Raw genomic sequence first — 18,643 nt, 5'->3', positions numbered from 1 at the left:
CTGCACCAAGTGTGTGCTGGTGCCCTCAGAGGGCAGAGTCCCAGATTTCCTGAAACCAGAGTTATAGGCTGTTGTGAGCTGACATGTGGGTGCTTGGGACCAAATCTTGGTCTTCTGCAAGAGCAGCAAGTGTACTTAACTGCTGAGCCATCTCTAGCCCCCGGCATCATATTCTTAATGGACTGTGAGGCTATAGGTTTCGTAAAGCGCTGTTTCTAAATAGGATTATGTATTTGTATTCCTTCCCATTTTATTAGATATTTAAATAACACCATGATTACATTTCTGTTAACTATACTTATGTCTAGTTTAGCATCTGGAATAACATATCACTTCACAGAGTCTCTGTAATATTTGGTATAGCACCATCTCAAATTTCTGGTTAATAAACTATCACAAATGTACTGCTAATTATAACTAAGCAGAATACTGCTAAACCAGGTACTCTCTCTTTCTACATGTGCATGTTCACACACCACACTCACACAAACACACCACACCACACACACACCACACACACACACACACACACACACACACACACACACATTGCAGTGGCTTCTTTGAAAAGTGGATAAATCATGAAATGGAATGAAAAATTAGATTTTAGTTACAATTTGAAAACCTCATCCATTTCATTTTCACAGTGAATATTTCCTTGCCAGACTCGAGTCCCCTGTTTATAGTGGGCTTATGGACTACTGGTAAGAGAGAAGATATTTAGCAAGATATTTAAAGCATGAAGATTTGTTTTAAATATAAAAAGACATTCTTTTAAAATTATTTAAAAATATTTTTATTATGTATATATTTGTGGGTGTTGGGTTGGTGTACTCATGCCACAGAGCACACGTGCAAGTCTGAGGACAGCTTTGTGGAGTCACTTCCTTCTGCCTTTCATGTGGGTTGGGGATTGACCCTGGGTCCAGCCTTGTGGTGTAAGCACCTTTACCCACTGAGCCATCTCACCAGTCCACTGAAGGACTTTATGGGGACAGATAAAGGATGCTGTGTATGTGGCTATAAGTGTAGCTAATTCATCTAGACTGAGGGAATGAAACACTAGAGTAAAGTGGGGAAAGCATCCTTCCACGATGAAGGGACATTTAACAGAAATCCGAAAAACAGACATATGACAAGCCAACCAAAGACTTGAGGAACTGTTGCAGGCAGATGGGATAGCTTATTTGAAGTTCTTAAGGCATGAGAGAGTCCTTTTGGAGAGACTAAAAGCAGACTGGTACAGTTGTCCTACAAGTCCAAAAAGGGAAATAGAAAAATGGAGCATGCTGTAGACTAGCCCTTGAATGGACTGGAAAGTCTCTTGCGGGGAGGGTGGCCTTATTTAAGGACACACTTATTTTTTAAAGGGTTTAAAATGGAGTAGGGGAAGAAAGCAAAGAATGCAATCAAGGTTGTGTAATGCTTGACTCTGAACTCACCTAAGATTTGTAGGAATTTGTAAAAATAGTATGGAGGGTGCTATGTGCCTTGACCCCATTTCTCCCAGTGATAGAATCTTATGCAATCATAGTATAGTGTTGAAACCGATGCATTTATGTTGGTGAATGTTATTAGCTAAAATGTAGATGTACTTGGATTTTGCAGTTTTGACCTAGAGAAGTGATTTGTTTTAATTTAAAAGTTCAAAACAAAGTATATAAAGGACTGGAACCTTGACTGGATGCATGAATTAAGACTATTAGTTGGAGATTAAGAAGCAAAATCCAATTGATAGATGCATGTTTGCTTACTTAGTATCTAGACGGGCAAGAACAATGGCTCAGTTGGTAAAGTGTTTACCATGCAACCACAAAGACCTGAGTTTGGATTCCCAGCATTCACGTAGAAAGGTAGGCATGGTAGTGTGTTCCTGTAATTCTAAGTTTGGGAACTGGAGACAGGAGGACCCTCAGAGCTCACTGGCTAGCCACGCTTGATGAATTGCTGAGCTGAAGGTTTGATGAGAGACTCTGTCCAAAAATATAAAATGGGGAGTGGCAAAGAAATTCCAATACAAGCACATATATATGCTCTCTCTCTCTCTCTCTCTCTCTCTCTCTCTCTCTCACACACACACACACACACACACACACACACACACACGTACATACATGGACCACACACCATACACACACAAGTAAAACCTAGACAGCTAGAAATATTTAGAGGCAGAAATGTTTCATATGTCTTAATGATTAGATACTAGTGTGAAAAAAGGAGTAAATTAAAAGCGGATCGATCAGTTGCTACATTCAGCAGTTGGGTCAGGAAGTGGTGATGCTTCTAATTAAGAGTGAGACCTAGAAGAGAAGTAGGTTTATGGAAAATTTAGACATATGTTAATTGTGACCACAGTGAGCTTCAGACATCTGTGTAGGCGATGTCCTTACCGCATGACACTCTAGAGAGATGGAAATGGGGGGCATAAAGGTTCACACAACATAAATGTATAGGGAGCAGGTTTCCATAAGATTGTCTAAGGAAAGTTTGTTAAGGGGAAAGATAAAAAATGTGTTGAGTAGAGTGTCAAGAAATATGGGGATCGATCAGCCACAGAGAAAGTTATAGAGCTAGAATCGGTGTGGTGAGAGGTAGGGAGGGAGAAACAGTGGTGAGGGAGAAACAGAGGAAAAGATAGATGAAAAGATAAATAAGAGAGATGGGAATTGAGCAAATTTGTGACAGATTAGCTAAGAAAAGAGTATTTGGGAGAATAAATATTTCAATTATTTCTGTCTATTTTCTGTGACTCCATGTAAAGTCATGAGCCAAAGGTTTGCTGTTGTTATCTGAGTCTGCTGTTGTTTTGTTTTTAAAGTTTAGCATTTATGTTATTGAACACTCAATTCATGATGAAGTGTGATGTTTTCCATAACATTGCTTTACACCCTTTAGAATGTTACTTTGGATTGGGAATACTGGAATCTTTTACTGGCTTGGTTTTTGTCAATTTAGCAGAAGCTACGGTCATCTGGGAAGAAGGAACCTCAGCTGAGGAATTGCCTCCATCAGACTGAACTCTAGACAAGCCTGTGGGTACATTTTCTTGACAGATGATTGATGTGGAAGGGCCCATCTCGTTTTGGGTATGACAGCCCTGAGAAGGTGGCCCTGGGTTATATAAGAAAGCAATCTGAGCGAGTCTGAGGAGCAAGCCTGAGTAAGCAGTGTTCTTCCAAGTGTATCAAGGGTGATGACAGTTGTCTAGGAGATTTCTGAGTTTGTTCTCTGGCACAAATAAAAAATTGAATGACCAGAAAATTCAGAAAACTAAACTACTGGGGGAAAAAAAGAAAGGAAAACTTAGGACATTCCGAATGTGAGAATCCCAAGTTAAATTTTTTTTTGACCACCAAATTGCTGGCCAGAGAAGCTCCAGAACCGTTGAATAATACCAGCTCTTGGCATTCCTACTTGTTGCCCATCAGAAGTGCATGAGAAAACCCTACTGGTGATACACAACTTGATGCAAGATACAGAAGCGTCAAGCAAGAACTGAACTGGAAACTTCCTCCTCCTGGCTAGCTACCAAAGTGCTGGAAGGTGCTTTTCAGGCTTCTGTGGGGGGAAAGGCATCTATTACATTGAAAGGTCATCAAGGGGATTGCAGGCTTGAGTTTACTGGGGCAGTCATGGGATTTATGTTAGTTTTGCTATGGTGAGCTGTGTGTCAAATATAGAATGTCAAGTTCAAATGACTCCTTAAGACCGATTGATACTGAAACATGAGGAAGAGAACACTACTGTGTAAGAGATGACTGAAAGCTTATTGGGGGCTATGAAGGAAGGATGCAAGACATGGTTGAGCACTGCTGTTGTGAAAAGAAATGCGTCTGGATTCTAGACATGACTGGGAATGAGCATACGTGGAAACTCATTATGGGGACTTTCCCAAGGAAAAGAGGCAGTGATGTTGGTGGCTCCCAGAGTCTATTAGCAATGTTGGTGGTTGAATGGGAGAGGATAAGATGGACCATATTTATTATAATTTGAAAATGGGTATGCAGCTCCACAGTAATAATCCATAATTCCAAATGAGCCTGAACTGATCACTTTTCAAACTATGGATTTTTGAATTAAAAAAATTATACAGCATATTTCCTTCCAGATCCTCCCTACCCTACTCAAGCAACTTCATGTTCTCTCCCCACAAAACCTTTGTCAAAAGGAAAAAAAGTGCAATAAAATCAAAATCAAAAGAAATAAAAACAATACAAAAATAACATAACGAAACACACCACACAGACAGACAGCAGACACACACACACACACACACACACACACACACACACAATGGAGTCCATTGTTTTGTTGACCAATAAACCCTCGGCATGGAGCCTATCCTGGATTGTGGTTTCTCTAACAGTGACGTTCCACTGGGAAAAAGCTGATTTTCCCTTTTTTGGTTAGAAATAGCTTCTTGGAGAGGGGTGTGACTTTTTAATCCACTTCCCCTTCTCTACACTGAGATTTTTGTCTAGTTTTAATTTATGCCAGTCTTATGCATGCTGTCACAGTCTCTTTGGGTTCATATGGGTATCAGTCCTGCATTGTCTGGAAGACACTTTTTCCTCGAAGTCACCCACTACCTCTGGCTCTTACGATCTTTCTACCTCCTCTTCAGCACAGATTTCTGAGCCTTGAGAGGAAGGGTCTAGTAAAGGCCCTCTATTTAGGACTGTAAAAGTTTCTCTCTGTATGTTTTCCAGTTGTGAATATCTGTCTTAATTATTATATCCTCCAAGAAGCAGCTTCTCTGATGAAGGTTGAGTGATGCATTGATCTATGGGTATAGTAATATGTTATAAGGAGTTGTTGTATCACTATATTCTTTTGGCAGAATAATAGTCATAAGTTTTCACCTAAGGACTGTGACCTATCTGCTTTCAGGTTCCTGGTTACTTTTGCAGTGTCAAGTATAGGTTCCAGCTCATGGAGTGGTTCTTAAATGCAGTCAAACAGTGGTTGATTACTCTGATAACACCTGTGCCACTATTGCACCAGTTAATCTTGTAGGCAGGTCACTCTTGTTGGTTACAGGATTTAAGTGGGTAATACTGAAGTGAAATGCAATCACTTTTATCCGGTAGGGGGTAGAGTACCACCCAGAGGCATGAACACTAGTCAGTAGGGGTGAAACTTCTAGTTAGGGACCAGCACAATTTCTATGTTCAATGATAGAAGTAAGCTATGTCTTTGGCAATACAGCTTCACTGTCAGTTTGTGGAAGGTAACCAGTAGCCTTGTCAATAACTTGTGATGTTAGGGCATTCCTGAGACCCCTGTAGACAATGACACAACAATATGGTACCCATTTCTGAAACTAGGAATTTTACTTTATTCTATAAAATGTCTAGTTGAGGCATTGTATCTCCCATGGGGTCACTCCATTTAAATTCCTTCTATCTATCTATCTATCTATCTATCTATCTATCTATCTATCTATCTATTTGTATATCTATCTATCTATCATCTATCTTTCTATTTGTCTGTATATCTATCTATGTATGTATCTATGTATGTATCTATGTATGTATGTATGTATGTATCTATCTATCTATCTATCTATCTATCTATCTATCTATCTATCTATGAAAACTTCTACAGTAGTAGGTCTCCATGAGGCTTTTCAAGACCTTCAGTACAGCTGACTCTCCTTGTATTCCTTCCTTTACCCTGTACTTCCCCTTCCTCATTTAAACCTCTTCTAGCTCCCCATTGTCTCCCTACAACACTATGTTTTATTTCCCTTCTGTGGATGATCTACCTTTCCCCTCCCCCCCCCAACCCCTGCTCTGGTCCCTTACTAGCTACCTAATATCTGTGCTTATTTGCATTGAAACACACATGGAAAACCTAAATGTTAACATCAATTTCTTTGAGAAGACATGCAACATTTGTCTTTTTGGGTCTCGATGACTAAAGTTGTTTACCTTTCATTTATACATTTGCTACCCATCCCCATCATGTTTTCCAAAGAGGCAGTGAACTAGTTGCCTTTTTAATGGCTAACTTCCCCCAGAAACAGAAGGACTAAATAAGTGTGATGGTAATGTGAGGAGTCTAAAGCCCAAGGTAAGAGAAGGTATTCATTTGACTATGTGCAAAAGCTTTGCTGTACTGACATTTAGAACTCCAAAATCTTATGTTCGGCATAGAACTCTTAATGATCCTCACGGCACAGTCATTCCTCTGAATAGTGTCATTTACAACACAATTCTCAGCTTAGGAAATAAATGGAGGGGTGGGTAATGAGGCTTATACGGTGGTGAGTGAGTCAAAGGATGATGAATGTTGAGTCACATTGATGTTCTCTGTTGCCTGCCTTTCTCCCTGATGCTTTTTTTTTTTTTTTTTAATCTGCAGTTAGTTGGCATGAGAATCAAATCTGCCAAACCAGTTTCTTGCATGGATTATTTTGTCAGGCTGCTAACAAGTATATTTCCTCAACATTACGGGAGACTTCTCACTGCCGAGATGGTGGTCTAATTTTGATTTAATTCTCATTGATTGCTATTTTGCTCAGATAAATGAGGAGGAAGCAAGGATTTTTAGAGACTACCATCCCCACAATAGATGTTCCAGGTTTTCCTATACAAGTATTTAGATGTGTGTGTGTGTGTGTATGCATGCACAAACCTCCTCTTTATAAAACATAAGACAGTCTTTTGTCATTTTTTTCTGAGTAATTCTGTTTCCAATAAAATTTCAGTTATTCTTAAACTTGTGTGCTTAAAGAAATCTAAGGAATAAACCCATAGGGATAATCCTGGGGAATGCAGTGTTAATTATCGCTAGACTAAAAGACACAGCTCATTTGTAATGAATGATTGATGTCAGAGCCAGCCAGACCAATGACATGAAGTTATTCATATTAAAAATTATGACTGTGGGGGCTGGAGAGATGACTCAGTGGTTAAAAGCCTATATTGCTCTTGCAGAGGACCTGAGATAGGATCTCATTTCCCATATCAGGTGGCTCACAGCTACCTGCAACTCCTTCTTCAGGGACAATTAGATACCTCTGGCCTCTGAGGCATACTGCAGCCCCAGAGTGTTTCCTCCCTACACATAACTAAAAATGTTAAAAACAGATCTTTAAAAATACGGCTCTGATGTGAATCGAAAGGGACGTCAACCATTGTTATATCTTTGAAATGTGTCTTTCCAGATACTGCCCTAGGCCGATTTCCAGATCTTTGCTTTTCCTAATCAAAGAGAGATTAGAGATCTTATAGAGATTAGAAATCTCCCTTCTTTCCCTTGTCCCTACTTCTGGGTTAATTTGATCCCTGGGAACCTGTTACTTCTCCAAGCCCAAGCCTTCTTGACAAACAGCACCAACGCAACCAGATATTTAGGATGCTTCCCTCCCTGTCATTCTCGCATCTGTCGTGCCCGTCCCGTAGTGTTTCCTTGCAAAAATGATGCTCCGAAGCTGCTCGCATTTCCGCACATCTCCTTTCTCACTCTTCTCACACAGGCCCCCAGCTTTGTCCTATCCCCACATAGGGCAATGTAGCTGAATGCACGGGTCATGAAAGATTATGAACAGAAGAAGCTCAATGAATGTACAGTGATCAAAATTTAATTCAAAATCAAATGCTTAATGAATCCGCGCTGTTTCTGGCAGCCCCCAGGCATGTTTCGTTTGACTTGACTGCAGCCTTGGTTCAGAGCACACAGATGTACTCTGCACTGCAAAATCCCTCGTGCTGTGCAAATCCAGCTGAGGCTGCTGGAAAGTCCCTGACTTGCATTTGACAAAATAGAAGGTGTGAGTTGCAGAATTTATACTTTATAGTGTGTATTTTTTTTTTCTGTACGCATGGCAACATACTGATCTAATTATAGAAAACAAAGACTTTTAATATTTTCTTGCCGTAACTCCTCAGCATGTATCACGTCAGTATACCTTTGGACTATATGTCGTACTAGTTAAGTTTTGATAGTTTCAGACAAACCAGAATCACCAGGGAAGAAGAAACAAAGAAAAGAAACTTCAGTTGATGAATTGCCTCCATCAGATTGGCTTGCGGGACATTTTTTTTTTTTTAAATCAATGATTGGTGTGGGAAAGACCAGCCCACTGTGGATGGTGCCCACCCTGGTAGGTGGGCCTGGGTTGTAAAAGAAAAATGAAAGGGCCACAGAAAAAAATATAGAGAGCATTCTTCCATGGTCTCTGCTTCAGTTCACACCTCCAGGTTCCTGTTCTGCTTGAGTTCATCCCCTCAATGATGGTCCATTCCTCAAAGACAAATACGTCTCTTCCTCTCCTAGTTAATTTTGGTCAGTGTTTTGTCTCAGCCACAGGGAATCAAACTTGGAACATAGGTTGTTAGAATGTTTAATTTTAAAATTAATTGCTAGAGTTGCCAACCTGAGATTCATACAAATTGTCAAATGAGTTTTGGCTTAAGGTTAGAACGTTATTTTCAATAGTTTCTGAAAGGATGCTGAACACCCTTCTGCCATCTTGTAGTGTGTGTTTAAATGAAATGGTATTCATAGCATTGATAATAATACAATCAAAATATTGATGAATTCTGAAAAATATTGACGAAGTTCTGAATCCCCAAATGTCTAGTCAGCCAAGACTTGTTTCTTTATTTAAAAATAAACCAGCACTATATTTCATTAGTGTGCAAATTTGCTTTTATCTTTACTAAATGTTTGAGTTGTTTTAAAATAAATTTCTTTATGGTTTATCAGTAAACGTTTGATTCACATAACATACCATATATCTATATATTTGTATACCATTATTTATATCTGTACACCTAAGGTTGTGTAAAAAAGTTTTGGCTAAATAAGGGTTCTAGGGGAAATGTTTAAGACCTAGGTCGCCATTGTATCTTGCTGGAAATAGTGCAGTGTCCTTTCTGGGATTTCCCTCCCTTCTCCTTTCACACACACTGCCCTAGTTTATAAGCTAAAATCCTCCTGATCTCTTGAAAACATTATTCATAGCATATAACTTACTATCCCCATGTCATTCTCACAGGCTCACATTCCATCAAAATTCTAATTCTTTCCAAAGAGCTTGCAGGTCCCTGTTGCAACCAGACTCTGCTCCAGTCTGCAAGTTCATGAGCTGCCACTGCTCAAACTCGGGACTGTTTGGAAATCCTAATATTGACCCCAAATAATCAGCTCCTTCTGTTTTATATACATTCCTTTAAGTCTTCTATAGGGTGGTTCATCTAGTCTTAAACTTCTGCCTACATGTTTCATTTTCATGGTCTTTATTTCACACCTGAATTCTACCTCCTAACCTTCTGCATTATGCACCTTTATTTTTTATCCTTCCAAGTATTTTCTGTACATATCTCTAGTGTTCATGTTGTGTTGTCTTCCTTTTCTACTATTATCTTTGCTCCCAAGAAAACAGCGCTCTCCTTCTACTTATTCCTGTGTGTATAGTGCCTCGCACCATGTCTTATATGAGGCATCCAAGGAATGCTTTACTATCTGAATGAGTGGATGAAGAGCAGAAGGCTCAGATGGAGCAGATGACGAAAAGGTTTACACACCTGAGGCAGAGTTTTTTTTTTTTCTTAAGGGGGGTTTGGGGAATGAACACCTAAAATTTTATCTGCTCTTTTGTGTAACTACTAAGACTGCTTTGCTTCTAGAAGGAATTTTTATGTGTGTCGGTTCTGGCTGGAAGGATAAAGTGAAATAACATAGGTACTAAAACTCCTGCCAGATTATCCAACTCCAAGCTAAGCACATGTACCCAGGAGAGACACTGACTAGGCTTCAGTTACGTGTGTGTGACCATTACGATTACAGAAGGGGTCATAAATTTGAGGTGAAATGATAGGAGATATAGGATGAGCTGATGGGACAGGAGGAGAACTTATGTAAGTAAAACATCTAAATAAAGAATTTTCAAAAATTTATAACCCCCCTCAAAGTGCTCTTTCCTGTAGGTTACTGCCACGTAGACCGGGAATATGCATGAAGGAAGGGCAGGTGTTCCACAGATGCTCACCCTGCTCCTGTCCCTTTATCTTATCTCTACTCTCATTCATTCCAGAAGGCAACCGCAAAGTCGAAGCTGTGACAGGGGCTGTGCACTGTACCTTTGCTTTCTTTAATGGGCAAATATTTTGTGATATACACTGTGATGTTGTAATACATGGACAGACTAGGAAATGGTTACGTCAGACCCATTGGCATATTCAGCCCCTCAAATAGTTATCATTGTTTTACTCTGAGAATAATTAAACAGTCCTTTGAACTGTTTTGAAATATATACTCTACTGACTTTACTATGTAACCATCTTTCAGAATTATGTGTAGAGTTTATTCCTCCAAAATGTATTTTGATTTCAGCAACCTTAGTTTTGTTTTTAAATCACTTTGTGGGAAATTGTGACTGCGTTTTAAGCCCATCAATCACTACTGCCTGCAAATACCTGCAGTGCCTGATTTTTAGGCTTAGAAGTGCTGTACTGAAAAGATAATAAATATTAACTATTTGCTTCTGAAAGGGACAAGCCTTCAGGGGACAGAATGCGACATGGTATATAGGTAGTGAATGACAGTTATGAAATCACATTTCTTTATCTTCTCATTTCTCTGCCTCCCTAGCCCTCTTTGTCTTTATCAGTGAAAACTTAAGGTAGTTAATTCAAATTATAGTGTCTAAATCATTATATGGATACATATATCTAATATTATAAAATCAACATATTAGATTCTACTATAAGATACTTATATGCAAGGTACTTAATATTTATTTCATATCCAGATTCCTGAAATAAAACCATATGATGAGTGTGTGTTTTTTTTTAATTGTTCTTAGATTTTTTTCTCCTTGTAGACACAGTGGAAACTTCTGTTTCTTTGGTGCCGTTTGTGGGGAGAACCCAGGGCCACCTGTATAAGAGCAAGTGTTATACCACTGAGTGTTTCTTCCAGCTCCCTAGGAGTTTGCCTTTTCTGTTGAATTCAAATATAAGCATTCATCTTAGTGGATGGTTACAGCTACATAGACTTTATTCCTCTGCCACATTTGTATATAGAGGCCATCTGGGACAGAAGGTGCAGGATGGAAGGAAAGGCAGTGAAAGGAAATACAAGCACGCTAGCATCAGAATCAGTTGGCCTCCGTTGTTAATCTCAGGAGGTGTTGCTCCATAGAAGAGGTGGATCTCCCTGAGTAAGCCAATGCGAATGTTTAAATTTACTTTTATTTATTTTATTCTATTTGTGTGTGTGTGTGTGTGTGCATGTGTGCATGCGCATGTGCATGAGTGTGTATGTGTATGCGTGAGCGTGCGTGCGGGTCAAACAACAGCATCAGGTATCTGTTTTGTTTTATTTTTCAAGACAAGGTTTCTCAGTATAATAGCTCTGGCTGTTCTGGGACTCGCTTTGTAGACGAGGTTGGCCTTGAATTCACAAAGATCTGCCTGCCTCTGCCTCCTGTGTGCTGGGATTAAAGGTGTATGCCACCACTGCCCCCTTTTTTTAGCATCAGGTGTCTTTACAGCTCTCCATTTTAATTTTGAGACAGGGTATCTCACTGACATAAGGCTTATTGATTCAGCTAGACTGGCTGGCTAGACAAGCCCTAGGGCTCCTCCTGTCTTTGTCTCTCCAACACTGTCATGACAGGAATATGCCATCAACCTGCTTCTTGTGTGAGGGCCAGGGATCTAAACTCCAATCTCCACGCTTCCACAGCAAATACCTTACCGACTGAACCATCTCCCCAACAACATGTTCTGTGAAATTATTCCCAGGGAAGCATGAGCAAATGTCTACATTCCCCAGATAGGGAACTAACAATAGACTGAAGAATGGATACCACCAAAGTCCAACTATGTGAACCCATAAGTTTTATTGAAAAATATAGAGGAATGTGAGGGAGAGGTTACAATGGACCAGAAATGACTTGGAGACAGGTGTGCCATCAAAATCCCAGTCCAGCCTGGGAACCAGCTCATAACATCTGGAACCTAAAGTGCACTGCTCAACCAGTAAGCAGCTCAGCAGGTGTGAGAATGTCTTTTCTAGGTAGTTCAGTTGGTCTGAGCCTCTTCCAGGCAGCTTGGCCGGTCCATGTGTTTTCTTGGGAGCTTTCTTTGCCTCTTTTCTTCCAGGTGTCTGGTAGTCTGAGCCACTTTTAGGCAGCTTATCTTTCCTGTGTTTCTCAGAAGGCCTTAACTGTTTATATCAGCTTGGGAGTTGGAGAGGGGGGGGTCTAGTATTTGGTCAGTTTTAGAGACTCCCTAAGTGTTTGTGTTGTTCATGTTCTGTGCTTGAAGAGTTCCTCTGAAAGATGGAATGTTTTTCCCACCACCACCACCCCACTTAGAAGATCCTGTGTCTTAAAGAGCTTCCTTCCAAGATGGAGGACTTCATCTGGGAGGAAATTGCTATGTAAGGCTTTTTAAGCCACAGAACTGTTGTCCAATAGGCTCGCTTCCTGCTGCTACTGTTACATGATGAATTTATTGTTTTTTGTCCATCTGAGTTTGAAGATTAAAAGGCTGAAGTATGTGAAAGAGAGGCATAGACAGAGAGAGACATAGAAACTAGGAACCAGAGTGACAGGAAATGTGACTGAAGGGAAAGAAATGTTCACGCAAGAAGCAAAGGCCTGTATTCTAGGTTGGTTGTTGAACCAACCTAAATGATCTTCAATGTCAACTTGCCAGTCCTTGCAGCTTTTGGTGCCTGTATTGCCTTACATGCCAAGCAAGCATAATAACCATATCTATTCCACGGCCTGCTCAGCTTAGGGTATTAGATAATGAAAGGTCGTATGCAGGGCTTCTCAGAAAGCATGACATCGTCTTTGCAAATGGAAGAGATTAATATCCAAATGCGACTGTTATCTTTATAGATTTTTTAGCATAATATTTACTTTTGGATTTTATAATTAGGATAATTATTTGAAATTGGGAAATAAAATTTGGTCTTCGAATTAGAAGTTGAAGCATTGCGGGAAAGTGTGGTCTCGGAAGCCAAACAGATTAATCTTTAAATCCTGACCCTGCCCGTCACTTACTGAGTGAGCATCATTGGACATTCTGAAAACGGCTCTGAATTCTACTATAATAAACTCAGAGAACCACAATGAGGCACAAATGAGGCAAAGAATTTTGCATATTGTAGAACACAAAGAAACTATTTAATTCATATCAATAATGGTCCAGCTACTGCGATGGTGATGATGACTCAAGCTGCCAGTTCGGGGCTAAGTTTTTCCTTTGACTTTCAGAAGCTTAGGACCCGCACAGCTTTCACAACTAGGACTGAGAATTAACATTTTTGTTTCGTTTTAAATTTCTCTTTAGAACGACTCTGAGTTCTTCACATATAAAAGCCTATTACAGAATAGTGTTTGGAAAGAAAACAACCAGGCCTATCAAAGTTTTTGCTTCCTGGGATATGTCAGATAGTAGAGCAGGGCTAAGTTTGGCTCCAGGCACCTGAAATTAGATGACTTGGGTGAATTAACCAAGTCATTATTCTCAGCCAAGGGAAAATCTACACACTGGAGTGTGAGGCAGGCAGGCAAGACTAGTAGAGAATCGTATTTTTTTTTTTTTGGGCTGTTGAATGCAAGCACATTTAAAGAGTATGGTAATTTATCCCAGAGACTGACTAATTCTTTAAAAATGATTCTTATACTTGCTGGTTATAGAAATCAAGGCATTGCAACAATTTAAATGACAATGTATAGTGTTGCAAAAGTATGAGGCGCTTGACACTGACACCATCGCCTCCAACTATGTCCTGAAGTTGCCCAAGATGGTGACTAACTTAATGTGTGTTCATAGTTTGATTGCGCTGGACATCCTGGACACAAGTGGTTTCTAAAGGCCTGGTTGTTTAGCTCCTTGAAGGTTCAAAAGTACTGTGTGATGTTGACTTGCTTCTAGGCTTATGAACTTAGGTTACGGGGGCGTGCTTTCTTTTCAGTCATTTCCTAGTTTTGTTGTGTGGGCATCTGGACATCAGTGATAGAGTTAATTATTAATAGATGGAGCTACATATTTCTTAGCAGTGTTATGAGTGTGCAGTTCCCAAGTAAAGCATTTCCTAACACTTCTATGAAGCCAAACATGTACCCTTCTGACATCAAACAGGGGGCTCAGAGGGCGAGAGTTTGATATGGGCTCTTTTGGAGACTGCTGTATTTTAAGTTCTGGTCACTTCTGTGAATGAGCAGATATGGGTGTCCGTATCTGCACAGATGAATGACATAAATATTTGAATGGGAGAGTTTTAATATTGAGTCTTCTGAACATTGTTGAACACCTAAAAAGCAGGATACTTTTCCTGTTGTTAATATAAGCCTATATTATCTGTCCAGAGCTAGCCTGCGATTTCAAGAGTTCTTGTCCATTGTTTTTAATCAGTGACCATGAGTGGAGCCTTGCTTAAAAGGGAGAATGCGTATGCTATCATCTAAGTGACATTTTAGCAAATGAATATTTTATGGGCTAACCAGCTTTCCCTATTATTAATTATTATTTCTAGAATTAATTCACTCTGATTTCATAGTTTATGGCACTGGAACTAAATTTTCTGCTTTATAGCTTGAAAAAAGTTAGAAAAAATGTGACTCATACATTACCACAAAATTAATATCATTAGTTATCTATGAAAAACATTGTTTTGTATTTTAGACTGGTGATTCCAGTGATTTATATTAAATACTCATTTTGCCTCTGAAGGCTATAAATGCTTCATATTTCTAATGTGTTTCTTGCTCTAAGATTGGAAGAGTGCTAGCCAAATTTATAGTTGTGAACATCTTGACCTAAAGTCACTGCAGAAAGAATTTCAATTTTGAAGAATTATCAAAATTAGCCAATAGGATCAACCAATTGAATTTTACCTTTAAAGAATGTCAGCTGGTCATATTAATTCTCAGCCATCGTATACCTGTAGAGTTGACCAAGGAAAATTGTGCCAGAAGGATACACTCTAAACAGAATCTTAACCTAGTGGCAGCCAGAGAACTATTTCAAGAGACTTTATTTATTCTCTGATAGGTGAGCAAACAAATATTTCATAGAAGATAGCTAGACTTATCTTTCTGAGATGACTCCCAGAATTAGGAATGTCAGGAGATCTTGTAAGGACAACATCTGGGTGAAAAGGCTATGGATTATCAACAGGGATAGGACTAGGGAATTCCTAATTGCAGAGACCATATTCTAGGCCTTGGTGATCTTAAATTGTATTGATCGCTTTTCCAGATATTTGAGCCCAAAGCTGACTATTGAGAAGTAAAGAGATCGATATATTATTTTGTTTAAATGGTTGATTATAGAAGTTTTGTGTTCAGTTATTAGATTGTTTTGGCTGGTTTCCATGCTTAGAGAGAATTTAATGGTTGTAACTATTTCAGTGCCTAGAAGTTCTTTCTGCTCTGAAGCATTAGATGTCATTTATACTCTGATGGGGAAGGCTGCCTGTGGCATCATTATCATTGCCGGGGGTCAATGAGGGGAACCTCTCCTAAAAAGAAGGGTGAAGATTTCAGGCCTCTGGAGATTCTTAAAACCAAAGCGAACACATTACTAGGACCAGTTGACATTTTTTTAAAGGTAAAATTTAGTTGGCTAATCCTATTGGCCAATTTCAATACATCTTCAAAATTGAAAACCTGTCTGCGATGACTTTGGGTCAGGATGTTCACATCCACCAATTCAGCTAGCACATTTCCAATCTTATAGCAGGAATACACGTGAGGAAATAGAACGCATTTATAGCCTTCAGAGGACAAATGAATATTTAATGTTGTGTTCTTGGCATGTGGGAATTGCCTATGAGTCCTTTATTCAATTTCTTATGTGAAAGGCCTAAAACGTCTCTTATCAGGAGGGCCTGGGCTTTGGGTATTATATCCTGACAAGGTCAACTTGGAATTCTATCTTAGTTAAGATTATTATTGCTCTGATGAAACATTAGGACCAAAGCAACATGGGGAGGAAAGGGTTTATTTGACTTACTCATCCAAATCACAGTTTGTTATTGAAGAAAACCAGGACAGAAAGACATGCAGGGCAGGAACATTGAGGAGGGAGCTAAGCAGAAGCCATTGAGAAGTCTTGCATCCTGGCTTGATTCTCATCTTGCTCAGCCTGCTTTCTTATAAAACCCAAGACCACCAGCCCAGGGGTGGCCTCACCCACAGTGGGCTTGGGCCCTGCCCCATTAACCACTAATTAAGAAAATGCTACACAGGCCTCCTACAGCCAGATCTTTTGGGGGTATTTTCTCAGCTGTTGCTCTTTTCTCTCCTCTGGATCTATCTTGTGTCAAGTTGATGTAAAACTAGCCAGAACCAACTAGATCATACAGAGGCCCAAAATTTCCACCTCGCTGTGATGCAGAGATAGATTGTGATATTTTATTGACAAAATATTATTTGATAAAATCTGTATGGAGATATAAATGTGAAGTCATAGGTCTTCTATTGATCCATGTTTATTTATTTCTACAGCATTGGAGATTAAAGTCAGGGTTTCATGAATGCTAGCACTCTAACTCCAAATTTCATCTAAGGCCAAATAAATTTGCTTCGAGCTGACACAGGTGCCCAAGTGAAGCCTAGAGTAATTTTCTTCAGAGGCCTGTGATTAAGTGATCTCTATCCAAAATGAAATTTGAGAAGTACGTGTCCCTGGAATGCTCTGGAACTCTGTCCTAAATGCTTAGGATTTTTTTGAAATTTCTTTATTGATTTTTATTGAGCTCTATATTTTTCTCTCCGCTCCCCTTCCTGCTTCTCCCCTTCCCCTTCAACCCTCCCCCAAGGTTCCCATGCTCCCAATTTACTCAGGAGATCTTGTCTTTTTTCTACTCCCCATGTAGATTAGATCTACGTAAGTCTTTCTTAGTGTTCTCATTGTTGTCTAAATTCTTTGGGGTTGGGATTTGTAGGCTGGTTTTCTTTCCTTTATGTTTAAAAACCACTTATGAATGAGGACATATGATAATTGTCTTTCTGTGTCTTGATTACATCATTCAAAATAATGCTTCTAACTCCATCCATTTTCCTGCAAAATTCAAAATGTCGTTATTTTTTTCTGCTGTGTAAAGATTTTCCTTATCTACTCTTTAGTTGAGGGGCATTTAGGTTGTTTCCAGGTTCTGGCTATGACAAACAATGCTGCTAGAAACATAGTTGAACACATGTCCTTGTGGCATGATTGAGCACCCTTTGGATATATACCCAAAAGTGGTATTACTGGGTCTTGAGGAAGATTGTTTCCTAATTTTTTGAGTAATTTTCTGACATTTAAAGGAGCTGTACCAGCTTGCATTCCCACCAACAATGCAGAAGTGTTCCCTTTTCCCCACAACCTCTCCAGCAGAAGTTGTCATCAGTGTTTTTGATCTTGGCCATTTTTACAAGTGTAAGATGGAATCTCAGAGTTGAGGCTACAATGCTTAGGAATTTTACATGATTGTCAGGGATGGTCTTGGAGTTCGCCAATGACCATTTCTGTATGCACAGGATAGGTCAATAGCACTCTATATGAGGGAAATGCCTTTGATAAAATGAATTTCTTAAAGATAAGAAACTCTGGTATTTGGGGAAATACTTATAAATTAATGCATATGGGAGTCAATATAAAAGTGCCTCTGGCCTTTGTGAGGTCATGGTGAAAAAGAGAGTTAAGCATGCAAGCTACATGAAGGCAACTTTTGCATCTCGTTTTAAACTCTGAAAAGAAGCAATGCAGTTTTGGCCTGAAAACAAAGTTTCTGGCACTTGGGAATTTAAAAATAAGTCAGAACCCCAGCAATCCTGTAGCTGAAGAACTGTGCCTCCGAAACAGGGCTTTTAAAATGAAGACATTGTGAGACTCTAATACCTTCCCATCCATCACCACCACTTCCTGAGGTGAAAATTCCTGCCATTAGGGCTTTCAGGATGTCGAGAATATCAAAGCCAACCTCCTGAAGAGTCCTATCCCTGATACCAATCATGGCCTGCCATCATTAATTCAACGGGAAATAGATTAGTTTTATTTTCTTCAAAGTAGTTGCGGCTTATGATTTACTTTTGAATTTTTTTAATAGAAAAATGTATGCCCATTCTAAACTTCAGAAACAGGGAAACTGTAAATGTTGAATCCCAAGTCATTATGGATCACAGTGTGAGAAGATCAGGCCAGCCAGACTTAGCCTAAATGAAATGTCACACACAAGTGGACTCGAGGACTGATAATTTAGTCACTTGTCTTTATTGCAGGCTATTTCTCGGAGAACCAACGTGTGTTGTCAGAGTCAACAAAGGCCAGTTAGTGTTCACATTTTAAAAATTTAAGTCTTTCAATATAAAATTCCAAATGTGTTGCTTTACATGTATGACTAAGGGTTCAACTTTTATTAAACCCAGTTTCTGATGTATACTATGACTGTTTCCCTCTGGACAATATATTCCCTAGCATTGCTTTCTCTTTGGTTTTTATAACCATAGTAAGTGGTGTGGAACATCTTATCCCTCAGTGAATAAAATTATCACACTTTTTTAAGTTCCACAAAACTTCACTCATAATCCTGAATCTGAATTGCAAAATTTGTTTATATCTTTCCCACTGACTCTCTCTCTCTCTCTCTCTCTCTCTCTCTCTCTCTCTATATATATATA

At 39.3% G+C, this 18,643-nt stretch overlaps 1 protein-coding gene across 2 annotated transcripts in view; it reads left to right on the top strand.

The window, feature by feature from the left end:
* Window positions 1-18,643, top strand: part of Prkg1 (protein kinase cGMP-dependent 1) — a 1,099,611-nt gene that overhangs the window by 141,723 nt on the left and 939,245 nt on the right. The window lies entirely within an intron of this gene.

The sequence above is a fragment of the Alexandromys fortis genome, unplaced genomic scaffold (genome assembly GCF_014885135.2).
Source record: "Alexandromys fortis isolate MF-2015 unplaced genomic scaffold, M_Fortis_MF-2015_v1.1 scaffold_10, whole genome shotgun sequence".
In the NCBI taxonomy this organism is placed as follows: domain Eukaryota; kingdom Metazoa; phylum Chordata; class Mammalia; order Rodentia; family Cricetidae; genus Alexandromys; species Alexandromys fortis.
The sequence above is the reverse complement of the archived record's forward strand: the minus strand, read 5'-3'. Positions and strand labels throughout refer to the sequence as shown.